This window comes from Hordeum vulgare, chromosome 3H (genome assembly GCF_904849725.1).
Source record: "Hordeum vulgare subsp. vulgare chromosome 3H, MorexV3_pseudomolecules_assembly, whole genome shotgun sequence".
NCBI classification, from domain to species: domain Eukaryota; kingdom Viridiplantae; phylum Streptophyta; class Magnoliopsida; order Poales; family Poaceae; genus Hordeum; species Hordeum vulgare.
Window position 1 is genome coordinate 454124532 of NC_058520.1, and position 13411 is coordinate 454137942.

Here is a 13411-nt window from a genome sequence, read left to right on the forward strand (position 1 = left end):
AGAACCAGCCCAACACATTAACACTTAGTGAATACATGAACTCCTCATACTATGGTCATCTCCGGGAGTGGTTTCGACTATTGTCACTCCGGGGTTGCCGGGTCATAACACATAGTAGGTGACTACAACTTGCAAGATAGGATCAAGAACACACATATATTGACGAGAACATAATAGGTTCAGATCTGAAATCATGGCACTCGGGCCCTAGTGACAAGCATTAATCATGGCAAAGTAGTAGCAACATCAATCTCAGAACATAGTGGATACTAGGGAGCAACAGTAGCAACTAACTCGATTACATGATAGATCTCATCCAACCCATCACCGTCCAGCAAGCCTACGATGAGATTACTCATGAACGGTGAAGAGCATCATGGAATTGGCGATGAAGGAAGGTTGGTGATGACGATGGCGACGATCTCCCCTCTCCGGAGCCAAGAACGGACTCCAGATCTGTCCTCTAGAGGAAGAACAGGAGGTGGCGGCGCCTCCGTATCATAAAATGCGATGAACTCTTCTCCTTGATTTTTTCCGGATGAAAGAGACTAAATAGAGCTGGAATTGGAGGCGGTGGAGCTCCGTGGGCCCCACAAGTCTGCTAGGCGCGGCCCAGGGGGGGAGGCTGGTGGGCTTGTGGGCTCCACGCTCCACTTCTTCGGTTGATTCTTGCGCCAGTATTTTTTATATATTCCACAAAAAATCCTCGTAAATTTCCAGGTCATTCCGAGAACTTTTATTTCTGCGCAAAAACAACACCATGGCAATTCTATTGAAAACAACGTTAGTCCGGGTTAGTTCCATTCAAATCATGCAAATTAGAGTCCAAAACAAGGGCAAAAGAGTTTGGAAAAGTAGATACGATGGAGACATATCATCTTTTCTTCATTTTATGAAAGGTTAACACTAATAATAAACGGATATATCTCATGTTCCTCAAGATAAGCATATTTCAATGTATCAGGTAATTTCTTTAACTCAAACAGAGGATCTCCTAGAATGTCAACATGCAAATTGTGTTTAAGGATAGGTGCTTGTTTAAATAATATCTCATCTATTTCATTTATTTCATTCACATGCATATCATTTTCATGATCTAGCGAATATTGTTCTAGCGGATCACTTGGAGGCACGACAATAAAAGCAAGACCAACAATTTCATGTTTACCAGATAATTCTTTCTCATGTGGTTGTCTATAAAAATTAGAGAAACTCAACTCATGAGATACATCACCAAAATTGACTTTAACATTTCTTTTAACACGATAAATCTCAACATCAACGGTATTCAAGAAAGGTCCACCAAATATAATGGGACACAAATATCTTCTTGTGAACAAAGTACTAAGAAATCAGCAGGGTATTTGATTTTTCCACACAAGACTTCAACATCTCGAACAATCGCAAGTGGTGAAATAGTATCCCTATTTGCAAGTTTAATGGTAGCATCAATATCTTCAATCTCAGAAGGTGCTATATCATTCATAACTTCTTGATATAAAGTAAAAGGGATAGCACTCACACTAGCACCCATATCACACGAACCATGATAGAAATGATGTCCAATTTTAACAGAAACAATAGGCATGCCAATGACTAGTTTATTCTTATCTAACATATCTTGTTCATTTCTAATAGGTTGTGCAATCCTAGCAGCCTCATCACAAAAGTAAATAAGATGCCCATCAATATTATCAACCTAGAGATCCTTAACCATTGCAATATTAGGCTCTATATTTATTTGCTCCGAGGCTTTATGTGTTCTAATATTACTTTTATTAACCATAATTGTAGTCTTAGTGTGTTCCTTAATCCTAATAGGAAAAGGTGGTTTCTCAATGTAAGCAGAGGCAGAACTGGATCACCATTATAGATAATTGTTTCATCTTTAACTATAATATGTTCCTCGAACAATTCTTCAATAGGTGTAAGCAGAGGCAGAACTGGATCATCATTATAGACAATTGTTTCATCTTTAACTATAATATGCTTCTCCTTAGGAAGATCAACATGAATAGAAAATGATACACAAAAGGAAGCTACTAGCTGAGAGTCAAGTCCATATTTAGTACTAAACTTATGAAAAGCATCAGTTTCTGCAAAAGATTTAACACAATCAAACTCAACCTTTATACCTGACTCCTTACCTTTGTCCAGTTCCCAATCTTTATAGCTGTGTTTAATTATTTCCATGAGATCCCATTTGAATTCAATAGCTTTCTTCATAAAGGTACCATTAGAAGAAGAATCAAGCATCCATTGTTTATCATGAGAAAGCCGAGCATAAATTTTTTGTATAATTATTTCTCTTGAGAGCTCATGGTCGGGCCATGTGTGCACCATAGACTTAAGCATCCCCCAAGCTTGATCCATACTTTATCCTTCATGAGACCAAAAATTATATATATAATTCTGATCGCGATGAACCAAATTCATAGGATAAAGCTTCTAGTGAAATTTCAACTTCAATCAACTCCAATCCCATGTTCCAGCATCATCCAATAGCCTACACCATATTAATGCCTTTCCATCCAAAAATAAAGGAAATACCTTATTCTTAACTCCATCTTTGGATAAACTAGCCAGCTTAAATAATCCACAAATTTCATTTATATATATACATATCAAGTGCAAATGAGGATGAGTTGTCCATCTCGTGCATAAGGATTATCTAGCAGTTTCTCTAAGATACCCGAAGGAATTTCATAGTAAATATTTTCAATAGGTTAAGGAGCGGCCTTTTCCACTTCTGGTTGAGGTGAAGATACCCCAAATAGGCCCCTCAAAGTATTATCCTCCATAGTAGCAAGCAACAGTAAATTTCAGCATGTAGTAAAAATGTTTCTTTACTCAATTCCACTTACCAAAGGCGCTTCACTCCCTCGAAACAGTGCCAAAAAAGATTCCTCATGAACCACGAGTATAGGGGATCAATCGCAGGCCTTTCGATAAGTAAGAGCGTCGAACCCAACGAGGATCATAAGGAAATGATAAACGGTTTAACAAGTATTATGTAAGCGTTGTTAGTAACAATTATAGATAATTTTACAGCAAGATAATTTGTAACAAGTAATAAGTAACAATAGTAGAAAAGGTGCAGCAAGGTGGACCAATCCTTTTTATAGGAAAGGACAAGCTATAAAGTATTCTTATATAAATGGAAGTGGTCTCGGGGACACATGAGAATTGTCGTCTAGTCACGTTCATCATGTTTAGCTGATTCACGTTCGTTACTTTGATAATGTGATATGTGGGTGGACCGGTGCTTGGGTGATGTTCTTACTTTAACAAGCAACCCATTTATGATTACCCCCTCTTGCAAGCATCCGCAACTACGAAAGAAGAATACATATAAATCTAACCATAGCATGAAACATATGGATCCAAATCAGCCCCTTACGGAATAACGTATAAACTAGGGTTCAAGATTCTTTCACTCTAGCAACCCAACATCTACTTATTAGTCCACAATGCCTTCCCTTAGGCGCAAGTATAGTGAATTGTCATGTAGTTGGTGTTCACATGACACCACTAAAGGAAGCAACAACATGCATATCATCAAAATATCAAACAAATACCAACTTCACATGATTACTTATAACAAGACTTCTCCCATGTCCTCAAGAGCAAAAGTACTACTCACAAAGCATGTTCATGTTCAAGATAAGAGGATTGTTGAATATCATTAAAGATCGGAACATATAATCTTCCACCAAATAAAGTAACTAGCAGCAACTACAAGATGTAATCAACACTACTAGCAAACCACGGGTACCAACCTGAGGTTTTGAGATAAAGATTGAATACAAGAGATGAACTAGGGTTTGAGATGACATAGTGCTAGTGAAGATGTTGACAACGATTAGTCCTCCCACGAATGAGGAAGTGTTGGTGATGATGATGGCCTAGATTTTCTCCTCCCGAAGGGAAGTTTCCCCGGCGGAATCGCTCAGCCGGAGAACAAAAGTGATCCTGCCGAGGTTCCACCTCGAGATGACGTCGCTTTGTCCCGAAAGTGATGCCCTTACTTTTTGTAGGCCGAAACCTTTCATATAGCAGAAGATGCCCACCGTAGGCCACATGTGGGATCAACAAGCCATCAGGGAGCGCCTAGGGGCGTGGCCGCGCTATGTTGCCTTGTGGGCAGGTGTTGGAAATATGCCCTAGAGGCAATAATAAAATAGTTATTATTATGTTTCCTTGCTCATGATAATTGTCTATTGTTCATGCTATAATTATATTAACCGGAAACCGGAATACATGTGTGAATGAATAGTCCACACCATGTCCCTAGTGAGCCTCTAGTTGACTAGCTCGTTGATCAATAGATGGTCATGGTTTCTTGACCATGGACATTGGATGTCATTGATAACGGGATCACATCATTAGGAGAATGATGTGATGGACAAGACCCAATCCTAAGCATAGCACAAGATCGTGTAGTTCATGTGCTAGAGCTTTTCTAATGTCAAGTATATTTTCCTTAGACCATGAGATTATGCAACTCCCGGATACCGTAGGAATGCTTTGGGTGTATCACATGTCACAACGTAACTGGGTGACTATAGAGATGCACTATAGGTATCTCCGAAAGTGTGTGTTGTGTTGGTACGAATCGAGACTGGGATTTGTCACTCCGTGAGACGGAGAGGTATCTGTGGTCCCACTCGGTAATACATCATCATAATGAGCTCAATGTGACTAAGGAGTTAGACACGGGATCATGTGTTACAGAATGAGTAAAGAGACTTGCGAGTAACGAGATTGAACACGGTATAGGGATACTAACGATCGAATCTCGGGCAAGTATCATACCGATAGACAAAGGGAATCGTATACGGGATTAATTGAATCCCCGACATCGTGGTTCATTCGATGAGATCATCGTGGAACATGTGGGAGCCAATATGGGTATCCATATCCCGCTATTGGTTATTGGCCGGAGAGGTGTCTCGGTCATGTTTGCTTGGTTCCCGAACCCGTAGGTTCTACACACTTAAGGTTCGATGACGCTAGAGTTGTAATGGGAATTGTATATGTGGTTACCAAAAGTTGTTCGGAGTCCCGGATGAGATCCCGGACGTCATGAGGAGTTCCGGAATAGTCGAAAGGCGAACATTTATATATGGGAAGTCCAGTTTCGGTCACTGGAAAGGTTTCAGGGTTTATCGGTATTGTACCGGGATCACCAAAAGGGTACCGGGGGTCCACCAGGAGGGGCCACCTGTCCCGGAGGGACACATGGTCCGAAAGTGGGAGGGAACCAGCTCCCTGGTGGGCTGGTGCGAGCCACCAAAGGGGCCCAAGGCGTCTAGGGCTGAAACCCTGGGGCGTGGGGCTGCCTCCCACCAACTTGGTAGGTAAGCCCACCCCTTGGCCGCTGCCGCCCCCTCCTAGGGTTTCCTATGGTGGTCGTCCCCTCTCCCCTTCCTCCTATAAATATAGGAGGGTTGGGAGGGCTGCAAACACACCTAAACCCTCCCCCTTGGTGCAGCCCTACCCCGCCTCTTCTCCTCCTCCGTGACGCTTGGCGAAGCCCTGCCGGAGAACCACAAGATCCATCGCCACCATGCCGCCGTGCTGCCGGAGCTCTTCCTCAACTTCTCCTTCCCCCTTGCTGGATTAAGAAGGAGGAGATGTCCCCGGGCTGTACATGTGTTGAACGCGGAGGCGTCGTTCGTTCGGTGCTTCGATCGGATCGCCACGAGTATGACTCCATCGACCGCGTTCATTGTAACGCTTCCGCTTAGCGATCTTCAACGGTATGAAGATGCTCTCCCTCTCTGTCGTTGATAGCATCTCCTAGATTGATATTGGTGACACGTAGGATTTTTTTGAATTATTACTATGTTCCCCAACAGTGGTATCAGAGCTAGGTCTATGCGTAGATTCTATCCACGAGTAGAACACAAGTAAGTTGTGGGCGATGATTTGGTCGATTTGCTTACCATTACTAGTCTTATCTTGATTCGGCGGCATTGTGGGATGAAGCGGCCCGGACCAACTTTACACGTACTCTTACGTGAGATTGGTTCCACTGCTTGACATGCACTTGTTGCATAAGGTGGCTAGCAGGTGTCTATCTCTCCCACTTTAATCGGATTGGATTCGATGAAGAGGGTCCTTATGAAGGGTAAATAGCAATTCGCATATCACTGTTGTGGCTGTGACGTAGGTAAGAAACATTCTTGCTAGAAACCCATAGAAGGCACGTAAAACTTGCAACAACAATTAGAGGACGTCTAACTTGTTTTTGCAGGGTATGCTATGTGATGTGATATGGCCAAAAGGATGTGATGAAATATATGTGATGTATGATATTGATCATGTTCTTCTAATAGGATTCACGACTTGCATGTCGATGAGTATGACAACTGGCAGTAGCCATAGGAGTTGTCTTAATTTATTATATGACCTGCGTGTCTATCAAAAGTGCCATATAGTAGTAGTAATAGTTGGCGAGACAACTTCATGAAGACACAATGATGGAGATCATGGTGTCGTGCCGGTGACAATGGTGATCATGTCACGCCCCGAAGATGGAGATCAAAGGCGCAAGATGATATTGGCCATATCATGTCACTTTATGATTTGCATGTGATGTTTATCATGCTATTACATCTTATTTGCTTAGAACAACTGTAGTAAATAAGATGATCCCTCACTTAAATTTCAAGAAATGTGTTCCCCCTAAGTGTGCACCGTTGTGAAGGATCGTTGTTTCGAAGCACCACGTGATGTTTGGGTGTGATAGATTCTAACGTTCGCACACAATGGGTGTAAGCCAGTTTTACACACGCGAAACACTTAGGTTGACTTGACGAGCCTAGCATGTACAGACATGGCCTCGGAACACGAGAGACCAAAAGGTAAAACATGAGTCGTATAGTGGATACGGTCAACATGGAGATGTTCACCATTGATGACTAGTCCGTCTCACGTGATGATCGGACACGGCCTAGTCGATATGGATCATGTATCACTTAGATGACTAGAGGGATGTCTATCTGAGTGGGAGTTCATTAATAATTTGATTAGATGAATTTAATTATCATGAAATTAGTCTAAAATTGTCTTTACAATCTATATTGTAGATCCAATGGCCCACACCAATGTCCCCCTGAACTTCAACGTGTTCCTAGAGAAAACCAAGCTGAAAGACGATGGAAGAAACTATACGGACTGGGTCCGTAACTTGAGGCTCATCCTCATAGCTTCCAAGAAATATATGTCCTTGATGCACCGCTAGGTGACGCACCCGTCTTCCCAGTGGCTCAAGATGTTATGAACGCCTGGCAGTCATGTAAGTGATGATTACTCCCTAGTTCAGTGCGGCATGCTTTACAGTTTAGAACCGGGGCTCCAAAAGTGTTTTGATCAACATGGAGCATATGAGATGTTCCAAGAGCTGAAACTGGTTTTCCAAGCTCATGCCCGGGTCGAGAGATATGAAGTATCCGACAAGTTCTTCAGTTGTAAGATGGAGGAAAATGGTTGTGTCAGCGAGCACATACTCAAAATGTGTGGGTTGCACAACCGCTTGTCTCAGCTCGGAGTTAATCTTCGAGATGACTCGGTTATCGATAGAATCCTACAATCGCTTCCACCTAGCTACAAGAGCTTTGTAATGAACTACAACATGCAAGGGATGGAGAAGTCCATTCCTGAGTTGTATTCAATGCTGAAATCAGCAGAGGTGGAAATCAAAAAGGAATATCAAGTGTTGATGGTGAATAAGACCACTAGTTTCAAGAAAGGCAAGGGTAAGAAGAACTTCAAGAAGGACGAAAAAGAAGTTGGCGCGCCCGGTAAATTAGTTGCCGGGAAGAAGTCCAAGAATGGACCCAAGCCCGAGACCGAGTGCTATTATTGCAAGGGAATCGGTCACTGGAAGCGGAACTGCCCTAAGTACTTAGCGGATAAGAAGGTCGGCAACGTGAAAGGTATATATGATATACATGTTAATGATGTGTACCTTACCAACGCTAGTAGTAGCTCCTGGGTATTTGATACAGGTGTAGTTTCTCACATTTGTAACTCAAAACAGGAGTTGTGGAATAAGCGGAGACTAGCAAAGGACGAGGTGACGATGCGCGTCGGGAATGGTTCCAAGGTCGATGTGATCGCCGTCGGCACGCTACCTCTACATCTACCTTCGGGATTAGTTTTAAACCTCAATAATTGTTATTTAGTACCATCTTTGAGCATGAACATTGTATCGGGATCTCGTTTAATGCGAGATGGCTACTCATTTAAATATGAGAATAATGGTTGTTCTATTTATATGAGAGATATGTTTTATGGTCATGCCCCGCTGGTCAATTGTTTATTCTTAATGAAGCTCGAACGTGATGTTACACATATTCATAGTGTTAGTACCAAAATATGTAAGGTTGATAATGATAGTCCCACATAGTTGTGGCACTGTCGCCTTGGTTATATTGGTGTCAAACGCATGAAGAAACTCTTTACAGATGGACTTTTGGAGTCTCTTGATTTTGAATCATTTGACACGTGCGAACCGTGACTCATGGGCAAGATGACTAAGACTCCATTCTCCAGAACAATGGAGCGAGCAACCAACTTGTTGGAAATAATACATACCGATGTATGCGGTCCAATGAGCATTGAGGCTCACGGTGGCTGTCGTTATGTTCTCACCCTCACTGATGACTTAAGCAGATATGGATATGTATACTTAATGAAACACAAGTCTGACACCTTTGAAAGGTTCAAGGAATTTTAGAGTGAGGTAGAGAATCAACGTGACAAGAAAATAAAGTTCTTACGATCTGATCATGGAGGAGAATATTTGAGTCACGAGTTTGGCACGCACTTAAGGAAATGTCGAATTGTTTCACAACTTACGCCACGTGGCACACCTTATAATAACGATGTGTCTGAACATTGTAATTGCACTCTATTGGATATGGTGCGATCTATGATGTCTCTTACTGATTTACCGCTATCTATTGAATTATGGTTTTGGAAGAAACCTTAGCTATCGTTTCTGAAAGTTTGGGTATGCGATGCTTATGTCAAGAAACTTCAACCTGAAAAGCTCGAACCCAAATTGGAAAAGTGTGTCTTCATAGGATACCCTAAGGAAACTATTGTGTATACCTTCTATCTCAGATCCGAAGGCAAGATCTTTGTTGCCAAGAATGAATCTTTTCTAGACAAAGAGTTTCTCTCGAAAGAAGTGAGTGGGAGGAAAGTAGAATTTGATGAGGTAATTGTATGTCCTCTCGAACCGGAGAGTAGCGGAGCGCAGGCAAATGTTTCTGGGGTGCCTGCACTGACTAGAGAGGAAGTTAATGATGATGATCATGAAACTTCAGATCAAGTTACTAACGAACTTCATAGGTCCACGAGGACGCGTTCCGCACTAAAGTGGTACGACAACCCTGTACTGGAAATCATGTTGTTAGACAACGGTGAAACTTCGAACTATGAAGAAGCGATGGCGGGCCCGGATTCCAACAAATGGCTTGAAGCCATGAAATCTGAGATAGGATCCATGTATGAGAACAAAGTATGGACTTTGGTGGACTTTCCCGATGATCGGCAAGCCATAGAAAATAAATGGATCTTTAAGAAGAAGACTGACGCGGATGGTAATGTGACTGTCTATAAGGCTCGACTTGTCGCTAAGGGTTATCAACAAGTTCAAGGAGTTGACTACGATGAGACTTTCTCACCCGTAGCGATGCTGAAGTCCGTCCGAATCATGTTAGCAGTTGCCGCATTTTATGATTATGAAATCTGGCAAATGGACGTCAAAACGACATTCCTCAACAACTTTCTTAAGGAAGAATTGTATATGATGCAGCCGGAAGGTTTTATCGATCCTAAAAATGCTACCAAGGTATGCAAGCTCCAGCGCTCCATCTATGGGCCGGTGCAAGCATCTCGGAGTTGGAACATTCGCTTTGATGAGGTGATCAAAGTGTTTGGGTTTGGACAGACTTATGGAGAAGCCTGTATTTACAAGAAAGTGAGTGAGAGCTCTGTAGCATTTCTCATTTTATATATGGATGACATACTGTTGATGGGAAATTATATAGAACTTTTGGAAAGCATAAAGGCCTACTTGAATAAGTATTTTTCAATGAAGGACCTTGGAGAAGCTGCTTACATATTAGGCATCAAGATCTATAAAGATAGATCGAGACGCCCTATTGGTCTTCCACAAAGCACATACCTTGACAAGATATTGAAGAAGTTCAATATGGATAAGGCTAAGAAGGGGTTCTTGCCTGTATTGCAAGGTGTGAGATTGAGAACGGCTCAATGCCTTACCACGACATAATATAGAAAAAATATGATTATCGTCCCCTATGCTTCAACCATAGGCTCTATTATGTATGCCATGCTATATACCAGACTTGATGTGAACCTTGCCATAAGTTTGGTAGGGAGGTACCAAAGTGATCCCGGAGTGGATCACTCGACAACGGTCAAGAATATCCTGAAGTACCTGAAAAGGACTAAAGATCTGTTTCTCGTTTATGAAGGTGCCGAAGAGCTCGTCGTAAAGGGTTACGTCGATGCTAGCTTCGACACAGATCCAGATGACTCCAAGTCACAAACCAGATACGTGTATATTTTGAATGGTGGGGCAGTCAGCTGGTGTAGTTGGAAGCAAAGTGTCGTGGTGGCATCTACATGTGAATCGGAGTACATAGCTGCTTCGGAAGTAGCGCAAAAAGGAGTCTGGATGAAGGAGTTCATCACCGACCTAGGAGTGATTCCCAATGCGTCGGGCCCGATGACTCTCTTCTATGACAACACTGGACCTATTGCCATTGCGAAGGAGCCCATGTTTCACAAGAAGACCAAGCACATCAAGCGCCGCTTCAACTCTATTCGTGGATACATTCTAGATGGAGATATAGGTATTTGTAAAGTACATATGGATCTGAATGTCGCAGATCCTTTGACTAAACCTCTTCCACGAGCGAAACATGATCAACACGAGAACTCTATGGGTGTTCGATTCATCACAATGTAACTAGATTAATGACTCTAGTGCAAGTGGGAGACTGTTGGAAATATGCCCTAGAGGCAATAATAAAATGGTTATTATTATATTTCCTTGTTCATGATAATTTTCTATTGTTCATGCTACAATTGTATTAACTGGAAACCGTAATACATGTTTGAATGAGTATAACACACCATGTCCCTAGTGAGCCTCTAGTTGACTCGCTCGTTGATCAATAGATGATCATGGTTTCCTGACCATGGACATTGGATGCCATTGATAACGGGATCACATCATTAGGAGAATGATGTGATGGACAAGACCCAATTCTAAGCATAGCACAAGATCGTGTAGTTCGTCTGCTAGAGCTTTTCTAATGTCAAGTATCTTTTCTTTAGACCATGAGATTGTGCAACTCCCGGATACCGTAGGTATGCTTTGGGTGTATCAAACGTCACAACATAACTGGGTGACTATAAAGGTGCACTACAGGTATATCGGAAAGTGTATGTTGGGTTGGTTCAAATCAAGACTGGGATTTGTAACTCCGTGTGACGGAGAGGTATCTTTGGGCCCACTTGGTAATACATCATCATAATGAGCTCAGTATTACTAAGGAGTTAGCCACGTGATCATGTGTTACGAAATGTGTAAAGAGACTTGCCGGTAACGAGATCGAACAAGGTATAGGGATACTAATGATCGAATCTCGGGTAAGTATGATACCGATAGAAAAAGGGAATCGTATACGGGATTAATCGAATCCCCGACATCATGGTTCATCCGATGAGATCACCGTGGAACATGTGGGAGCCAATATGGGTATCCAGATCCCGCTATTGGTTATTGGCCGGAGAGGTGTCTTGGTCATGTCTGCTTGGTTCCCGAACGCGTAGGGTCTACACACTTAAAGTTCGGTGATGCTAGAGTTGTAATGGGAATTGTATATGTGGTTACCGAAAGGTGTTCGGAGTCCCAGATGAGACCCCGGACGTCATGAGGAGCTCCCGAATAGTCTGGAGGTGAAGATTTATATATGGGAAATCTAGTTTCGGTCACCAGAAAGGTTTCGGGGTTTATCGGTATTGTACCGGGACCACCGAAAGGGTACCGGGGGTCCACCGGGAGGGGCCACCTTTCCTGGAGGGCCACATGGGCCGAAAGTGGGAGGGAACCAGCTCCCTGGTGGGCTGGTGCGAGCCACTAAAGGGGCCCAAGGTGCATAGGGCTGAAACCCTAGGGTGTGGGGCTGCCTCCCACCATCTTGGGAGGCAAGCCCACCCCATGGCCGCCGCTGCCCCCTCCTATGGTCTCCTAGGGTGTTCGCCCCCTCTCCCCTTCCTCCTATAAATAGAGGAGGGTTGGGAGGGCTGCACACACACCTAAACCCTCCCCTATGGTGCAGCCCTACCCCTCCTCTTCTCCTACTCCACGGCGCTTGGCGAAGCCCTGTTAGAGAACCACAAACTCCACCGCCACCATGCCGTCGTGCTGCCGGAGCTCTCCCTCAACTTCTCCTTCCCCCTTGCTGGATCAATAAGGAGGAGACGTCCCCGACCTGTACGTGTGTTGAACGCAGAGGCGTCGTTCGGTGCTTGGATCGGATCGCCGCGAGTACGACTCCATCGACCGTGTTCATTGTAAAGCTTCTGCGTAGCGATCTTCAACGGTATGAAGAAGCTCTCCCTCTTTCTCATTGCTAGCATCTCCTAGATTGATCTTGGTGACACGTAGGATTTTTTTTGAATTACTACTATGTTCCCCAACAGCAGGTGGTGGGCCCCCTCTAGAAACTCTATGCTCCATTATTTTTTATATATTCAATAAAAATTCTCTGTGAAGTTTCAGGTCATTTGGTGGCGAGAAAATTTTCAACTTTTTCATAGCCCTTTCGGGTCCAGAATTCCAACTGCCAGTAATTTCTCACTTTGTATAAATCTTGTAAAATAGGAGAGAAAAGGTATAAGGATTGCATCATAAAGTGAAATAATACGTGAAAACATTATAAATAACAATATGAAATCATGATGCAAAATGGACATATCACACTGCAACACTTGGGTGGGCGTAGAGAACCGTCGAACATGGGTACGATGGAGCCGATAGTTTTCGTTTATTATTAGGTTTCACGCGCATGTAACCATATGGATTTGAGGATTCGTAATTGGTGACCCACAAGTATAGAGGATATATTGTCGTCCTTTAAGTAAGTAAGAGTGTCGAACCCAACGAGGAGTAGAAGGAAATGACAAGCGGTTTTTAACAAGGTATTGAATAATATCTTGTGCAATGAGAATGCTTGGACTATTCCCGAACCACCTCCTAAGCCAACTCCGAAGAAAAGAGGTATTCTATTCCTCAGTCCTGAAGATATGCAAGAAGCTAAGAAATCTATGAAAGAGAAAGGCATTAAATCTGAAGATG